This window comes from Brachypodium distachyon, chromosome 3 (assembly GCF_000005505.3).
Source record: "Brachypodium distachyon strain Bd21 chromosome 3, Brachypodium_distachyon_v3.0, whole genome shotgun sequence".
Taxonomy (NCBI): domain Eukaryota; kingdom Viridiplantae; phylum Streptophyta; class Magnoliopsida; order Poales; family Poaceae; genus Brachypodium; species Brachypodium distachyon.
In genome coordinates, this window is record NC_016133.3 from 27,062,844 (window position 1) to 27,071,233 (window position 8,390).

At 46.1% G+C, this 8,390-nt stretch overlaps 1 long non-coding RNA gene across 1 annotated transcript; it reads left to right on the top strand.

Annotated features, from left to right (window-relative positions):
• The first annotated feature begins 7,463 nt into the window (after window positions 1-7,463).
• Window positions 7,464-8,012, top strand: LOC112271890. Its single transcript, XR_002965412.1, has 2 exons — window positions 7,464-7,671; window positions 7,774-8,012. It is a non-coding gene; the product is annotated as an uncharacterized LOC112271890 (long non-coding RNA).
• Window positions 8,013-8,390: the final 378 nt, after the last annotated feature.

The following is an 8,390-nucleotide window of genomic DNA, read 5'->3' on the forward strand; positions in this document are numbered from 1 at the left end:
AATCAAATTCAATGGCCGCCTGGTGATTGGTAGTAATTTAGCACTCCAAACCAAACTTATTTCTAGTTTACATGATTCCCCTGTTGGCGGTCACTCCGGTATCCATGCTACTTATCGTAGGGTTCGTAAGCTGTTTTACTGGCCAGGCCTAAAGGTTGCTGTGGAAAATTTTGTACGACAATGTGCCACCTGTCAACATGCTAAGCATCAAAATACCCACCCAGCTGGTCTGTTGCAGCCCTTGCCGGTTCCTCGGGATGCTTGGCGTGATCTGACCATGGATTTTATAGAGGGACTGCCACGATCTGAAGGTCATGATGTGTCATTCTCGTGGTAGTTGATCGCTTCACGAAGTATGCTCATTTCATGTCCCTGCGCCATCCCTTCACAGCTAGCACAGTTGCTCAACTCTTTCTGGACACCGTGGTTCGCCTTCAGGGTGCCCTGGAACAATTGTGTCGGATCGTGATCGCATATTCACAAGTCACTTTTGGAGAAAACTATTAACTGCAGTAGGCTCTACATTGAACTATAGCACACCATATCACCCGGAAACTGACGGGCAGAGTGAACGAGTAAACCAATGTTTGGAACAATATTTACGTTGTATGGTTCATGATCATCCCAAGACATGGAACAAGTGGCTGCCCTTGGTTGAATTTTGGTACAATTCAACATATCACTCTTCGATCAAGTGCTCTCCTTTCAAAGCTTTATATGGTGTCGATCCAAATTTTGGTGCCATGCCCAATCTGACATCTGCAGAGGACTCTGTTGCAGCTGAAGCCATTGAGGAACGGCAAGCTCATACTGCAATGTTGCGTTCTCACCTTGAGCGTGCTCAACAGCGCTACAAGGCCCAAGCTGATAAAAAGAGGACATATCGTCAGTTTGAGGTGGGCGATTCCGTGCTGTTGAAGTTACAACCTTATGCACAGAGCTCCATGGTCAATAGACCATGTCCTAAGCTTGCTTCACAATACTTTGGACCCTTCAAAATGTTGGAAAATTAAGCAAGAATAAAAATTCAATGAAAAATTCCAGAATATAGGTCATGACGACAGTAGCAACTAACAGATGCATCTCAAAAATACTAGAAGTATTAAACAGCCCAACGAAAAGCAATATGAACTCGCAGATCATAACGAAAAGCCGTTGCTGTTGCGTTCGCTTGACGAAGTTGTTGACGAAGAAGACGGCGGCGTGTCGCGCACCCGCCGGTTCGATGAGGTAGACGACCCGTGGTTGCAGGGAAGCGAGCAGTCGCGCGGAGCGCTTCCCAAAAACCCTATTCGCCCTCTCCCGTACAGGATCGCAAAGGCACAAGGTTCCGGATACCTGCTCTCCCGATCGCGGGTGCACACCGGCGCTCGGGATGGAGTAGACTACGACGACGGCGCAAAAGCGTGAGACAGGCGAAACCCGAGCTCGGTTGTGTTGCGTACCGATCGGAGGGACGGGGCGGCTGTATATATAGTCACACAGGAATAGGTCGGTTCGGTTTAGGAAACCTGAACCGACTACACAAAATCTACACGCATCCGTAACAGATTCCAAAAATACCTCGCGCGCCTGACAAAAAGATAAGAAGCCCGGCCCCGCACCGACCCGACCCGGCATGGCTCGAACTCGAACTCGATCCACGAAACGCGGCGCGCGCGCGTCGTGGCGAGGCGAGGCGAGGCGAGCGGAGGAGGAGGAGGAGCGCGCGTAGGGATTTCCCTTACTCACTTGCTCAATAGGTGAGAAGCAACATCCCTTCTATGTTGGTCTCATTCACTCTAAACTAGCAATGTTGGACTATTCACTTCCCACTCCCCTCATCCCACTTCATGAATGGGCCTTTGAGATTTTCAGAATTTATTAAAACTTGGGCTTGGGCTGATCAAGCCTACCAAATTCTAACAATCCCCCACCAGATCTCAAATAGCCATTTAGAGATTTACTTGTTCTTGCTACTTGTTTATATACTAGTGTTTCAGCAGAGACTGTTAAGTTGAACTTCTGCCTAGAACTTTAAATTACATCCATCCACACTCACAATGGACTAAGCCTTGAATTGCAAACTGGCGTGAAATAGATTTCACTCAAAGTCAACCAGTACTGGGCTATCAGTAGTCTACCCCGCGGGTGGAGCATATGCGTCGTACTCCGTGGTCTCTTCATGAGTTACTAGAGATCACCCAAATCTCATAGACTGCGACGTTAGACAGTCGGACTCATATAGGTGTGTTGTTTCAAGAATACTCTATAGGACAGCATCTTTCGCTACTCATAGTCGCAATGAACACATTAAGGCATGTCACCAACCTGCATTACAGCAGTTTGAGAGTCGCACATCTTCACATAGAAAGGGTTATAACATACCCTCCTCTGTTATACCGATAGCTTCGTTCTTCCCAGATCCTACTTCACGAAATCTCCGATCACATAGGTTGGGTTACCACTATGGCACAACGTTCATGGGTCTCAACCCCATCTCCCTCAATGCACTCTCTATCACATTACGTGATAGTCCCTTGGTAAACGGATCTGCCAGGTTTTTCTCTGTTTGAATATATGTAACATTTATCGCTCCGGAGTTTTCCAATTTCCTGACAGACTGCACACGTCTCCTCACGTGTTTTGATGACTTCGCGTTATCCTTTGAACTGTTCACTTTAGTAATAACCATTTGATTATCACAGTTCATCAAAATAGCCGGTACTGGTTTTTCAATCACTGGCAAGTCCATCAAAAGATCTCTCAGCCACTCTGCCTCAAAGATGGCTGTGTCTAAAGCAGCAAGCTCTTCTTCCATAGTTGACCTCATCAATATGGTCTGTTTGCAAGATCTCCATAATACTACACCACCACTAAGTATGAAGGCATACCCGGTTATGGCGTAGAGGTCATCTGCTTCAGAGATCCAGTTCGAATCACAATATCCCTCAAGCACAGCTGGATGCCCTGAATAATGTATTCCATAACTCATCGTACCTTTTAGATAGTGCAATATCCTTTCTAGTGCACGCCAATGATCTATACCCGGGTTTGACGTGAACCTACTCAATTTGCTCACAGGAAAAGAGATATGAAGTCTCGTAGCGCTAGCTAAGTACATAAGGGAACCGATTATTTGGGAGTATCTCAATTGATCTTTCCCTTCTCCATTGTTCTTTCTGAGTATCACGCTGGGGTCATACGGTGTTGGTGAAGGCTTGCTGTCAGTAAAACCGAAGCGACTCAAGACCTTCTCAACATAGTGGGAATGCAACAAAGTAATTCCATTCTCATCCTTAACCAGCTTAATGTTAAGAATAACATCAGCCTCTTCCAGATCTTTCATATCAAAGCAATTTGACAGAAACGACTTGACCTCATTTATCACTTTTATGTTTGTACCAAAACTCAGAATATCATCCACGTACAAACACAAAATAACACCTTCGCCCTCACCATGGCGATCGTACACACATCTATCAGCCTCATTAATGACAAAGCCTGCAGAAAATAAAGTTCTGTCAAACTTCTCGTGACATTGCTTACGTGCTTGTTTTAGTCCATACAAAGATTTTAGTAACTTGCACACCTTTCTCTCTTTACCCTTTACCACAAATCCGTCTGGCTGTTCCATGTATATTTCCTCTTCCAACTCTCCGTTCAGGAAAGCTATTACGTCCATTTGATGAACGACAAGACCATAAGAGGCAGCCAGGGATAATAGTACTCGAATGGTAGTAAGTTTAGCAACGGGTGAATAGGTGTCGAAGTAATCTTCGTCTTCTTTCTGACTGTAGCCTTTCGCCACAAGCCGTGCCTTATACTTTTCAATAGTACCATCAGGCCTTAGCTTCTTCTTGGACGCCCACTTGCAGCCTACTGGCTTACAACCGTGGGGTCGTTCCGATAGCTCCCAAGTCCCATTAGAAAGAATGGAGTCCATCTCACTCTGGACAGTTTCTCTCCAGTCATCTGCATCCAGAGATGCATATGCCTCTCCAATGGTTTTGGTAGTATCCTTCATAAGGTACACAATGAAGTCATCACCGAAGGATTTTGCAATCCTTCGTGTCTTACTCCTGGAAGGAGCTTCATTGTCATCCTTCTCAACATCATCCTCAGGATGTTCAGATTCATTATCAGATTTATTAGATTCAGGTATGCTAGACTCAGGTAATATTTCAGAAAAAATTCTAGCAATGTGCATATCTTTCATAAGAAAAATATTCTCAAAAAAATGTTTATATAGTATGGCAGGAATAGGTCGGTAACCTGAACCGACTCCACAAAATCTGCACACATCCGTAACAGATTCCAAAAATACCTCGCGCGCCTAACAAAAAGATAAGAAGCCCGGCCCCACACTGACCCGACCCAGCATGGCTCGAACCCGAACTCGATCCACGAAACGCGGCGCGCGCGCGTCGTGGCGAGGCGAGGCGAGGTGAGCGGAGGAGGAGGAGGAGGAAGAGCGCGCGTGGGGATTTCCCTTGCTCACTTGCTCAATAGGTGAGAAGCAACATTCCTTCTATGTTGGTCTCACTCACTCTAAACTAGTAAGGTGGGACTATTCCCTTCCCACTCCCCTCATCCCACTTCATGAATGGGCCTTTGAGATTTTCAGAATTTATTAAAACTTGGGCTTGGGCTGATCAAGCCCACCAAATTCTAACAATCCCCCGCCAGATCTCAAATAGCCATTTAGAGATTTACCTGTTCTCGCTACTTGTTTATATACTAGTGTTTCAGCAGAGACTGTTAAGTTGAACTTCTGCCTAGAACTTTAAGTTACATCCATCCACACTCACAATGGACTAAGCCTTGAATTGCAAGCTGATGTGAAATAGATTTCACTCAAAGTCAGCCAGTACTGGGCTATCAGTAGTGTACCCCGCGGGTGGAGCATATGCGTCATACTCCGTGGTCTCTTCATGAGTTACTAGAGATCACCCAAATCTCATAGACTGCGACGTTAGACAGTCGGACTCATATAGGTGTGTTGTTTCAAGAATACTCCGTAGGACAGCATCTTTCGCTACTCATAGCCGCAATGAACACATTAAGGCATGTCGCCAACCTGCATTACTGCAATTTGAGAGTCGCACATCTTCACATAGAGAGCGTTATAACATACTCTCCTCTGTTATACCGATAGCTTCGTTCTTCCCAGATCCTACTTCACGAAATCTCCGATCACATAGGTTGGGTTACCACTATGGCACAACGTTCATGGGTCTCAACCCCATCTCCCTCAATGCACTCTCTATCACATTACGTGATAGTCCCTTGGTAAACGGATCTGCCAGGTTTTTCTCTGTTTGAATATATGTAATAGTTATCGCTCCGGAGTTTTTCAATTTCCTAACAGACTGCACACGTCTCCTCACGTGTTTTGATGACAAAGATCAGAATGTATGAGTTCCAGAGGTGACAAATTTATCTCCTCGGCCGCTGTGTGGGGCTTTCGAGGTTGCTTTGATTGCACACAACTATGGCACTTAGAACTTTTGGCAATGATGAAAGTAGGAACTAAACTCATAGTGGATAGCCGAGACATTAAACCAAAATTAATATGACATAAACGAGAGTGCCAAACACTTGCATCATCATTAACACTGCCACAAATATGGTTCACTGACATGTCACTAAAATCAGAAAGGGAAAAACGGAACAAGCCTCCGCACTCATAGCCTTTACCAATAAATTGTCCACGTTTGGACACAACTACTTTATTAGACTCTAAAACTAACTTAAAACCATCTATGCATAAAAGGGAACTGCTAACAAGATTTTTGTTCATGGAGGGGACATGCATCACGTTCCTTGGCCGCACGATATTTCCCGAAATAAACTTTAGATCCATCGTACCAACACCACGAACAGCTGCATCCGACCCGTTTCCCATTAAGACGGTTGAATCCCTTCCATGTTGCTAAGAAGTAAACAAAGAGATATCAGAACATACATGAGCATTAGCACCCGTATCAATCCACCAACATGGAGATTGAAGCACTGAAAGAATAGTAGGTAAAATACTGTACGTGTCAGTGTTGCTAGCGGTCACGACGTTGACAGTCTTCTGCCCGTTTTTCCCTCTCCGATCTGCACGATCAGGACAGTGTCTGGAAAAGTGGCCGAGCTCTCCACAGGTGAAACAATTCATCTCGCCTTTGTTTACTTTCTTCTTCTTCTTGAAGGTAGTAGTCTGCGCAGGCTTGTTGTTGTTAACAACAGCGGACTTCTTCCCTTTGTTCTTTCCGTTGCCACGAAAATTCCTTTGTACCATATTGACGTTAGACGGAAAATCAGCAGCCTTCTCAGTGGTGTCCTTAGCCCAAGCTTTCTCTTCAACATCAAGGGACGTATCAGTTGTTCAACTGATATCTCCTGTGTCTTGTGTTTCAGAGACATGGCGAAACTCCTCCATGCAGGAGGTAACTTTGCAATAATGCACCCAGCCACGTACTTGTCGGGCAATTCACACTTGAGAAGCTCGAGCTCTCTAACAATGATCTGTATCTCATGCACCTGTTCAACTACAGAACGGTTATCCACCATCTTGTAGTCGTTTAGCGACTCCATGGTATACAGTTCACTGACTACATCGGTTGCACCGAATTTAGCATCTAGTGCATCCCACAGCTCCTTCCCGCCTTCTATGTGCATATACACATCACAAAGACAGTAATAAAGAACACTCAGAATGCATCCTCTAAAGGCAACATTGGCATCCTGAAAATTTTCTGAGCCTCCTCAGATAAATCTCCCTCGGGTTTGCCGTCTGTCACCCAGAATACTTTCAGAGTCTGCAACCAGATCATGGCCTTTAATTGCCATCTCTTGAAGTACCTCCCGAAAAATTAAGCAATTTCGAGAATACCAATTCAATGAATAATTTTAGAATATAGATCATGACGGCAGGAGCAACTAACAGATGCATCTCAAAAATATTAGAAGTATTAAACAGCCCAACGAATAGCAATATGAACTCGCAGATCATAACTAAACAACAGACCGAATCACAATGTCCGTACTGTTGCGGTGGAGAGGAAGCCGTTGCTGTTGCGTTCGCTTGACGAAGTTGTTGACGAAGAAGACGGCGGCGCGTCGCGCACCCGCCGGTTCGACGAGGTAGACGACCCTTGGTTGCAGGGAAGCGAGCAGTCACGCGGAGCGCTTTCCAAAAATCTTATTCGCTCTCTCCCGTACAGGATCGCAAAGACGAAAGGTTCCGAAAACCTGCTCTCCCGATCGCTGGTGCACGCCGGTGCTCGGGATAGAGTAGACTACGACGACGGCGCAAAAGCGAGAGACAGCCGAAACCCTAGCTCGGTAGGGACGGAGCGGCTGTATATTCGCAAGGTGGGACTATTCGCTTCCTATTTCCCTTATCCCACTTCATGAAAGGGCCTTTGAGATTTTCAAAATTTATTAAAACTTGGGATTGGGCTGGTCAGGCCCACCGTATTCTAACACAAAATCCTGGCCAGAGTCCGTGTTGTTGCCTATCGACTGGAACGATAGAACTTCCTCCGGATGCGTCTGTACATCCTGTGTTCCACATTTCTCAACTCAAACCCTTTGTGGCTAACTATACTCCAGTTTCAACAGTGCTTCCTCACCGTGTGGATTTTGCTGCTGCCACTCCAGTCACAATCGCCTTCCTGCAGCGGCGCATGGTGAAACAAGGTAACGCTGCCACACCTCAGGTTCGGGTACAGTGGAGTAACCTGCCTGATGATTGTACCACCTGGGAAGACTATTATGTGTTGCGCAAACGTTTTCCTGCAGCACCAATTTGGGAGGATGAGCTTCGTCAAGGGGGAGCAACTGTCATGCCCGCTCCATCAGTCACCATGGAAGCAGCAGACACTGAGAAGACGGTCCCAAATGAACAGTCTATGACAGAGGAGGCCCACGATGCAATGGATGTCGACATCCAGGAGCAGGTGTGGGGCTGTGTTAAAAAGGCTTTGCGTTGGCTGTAATCGATATGCTATGAAAAGAAATAGAACAGAATCTTCCTCCCATCTGGTGTTCTTCTACTCTCATCCCAGTTTCTCTATTATCTCAACCCCAATTCTGTTGTGATTTCTATCACAGTAGAGAAGGGACATCACAGGCGGGGATGGACCGGGGGAGGCAAGCAGGATGGGGGCGGGGCGGGGTACGAGGAGGAGAAGAAGTTCGGGATCTCGGCATCTTGGACGTGTGCGAGAGAGAGCAGAGGGATGGGAGAGAGAGAAAGAAATAGGCTTCGTGGGGAAGATAGAGGGGAGAGAGAGAAAGGAGACTAATTAGGGAAAATAGAGGGGAGAGAGGGTATTAAGAAAAGGGTTTGACTACGGCTCAGTCGGCTGAGAATATGAATTTCTCAGTCGACCAGCCAAGCCGTTCGTTTTTGTTAT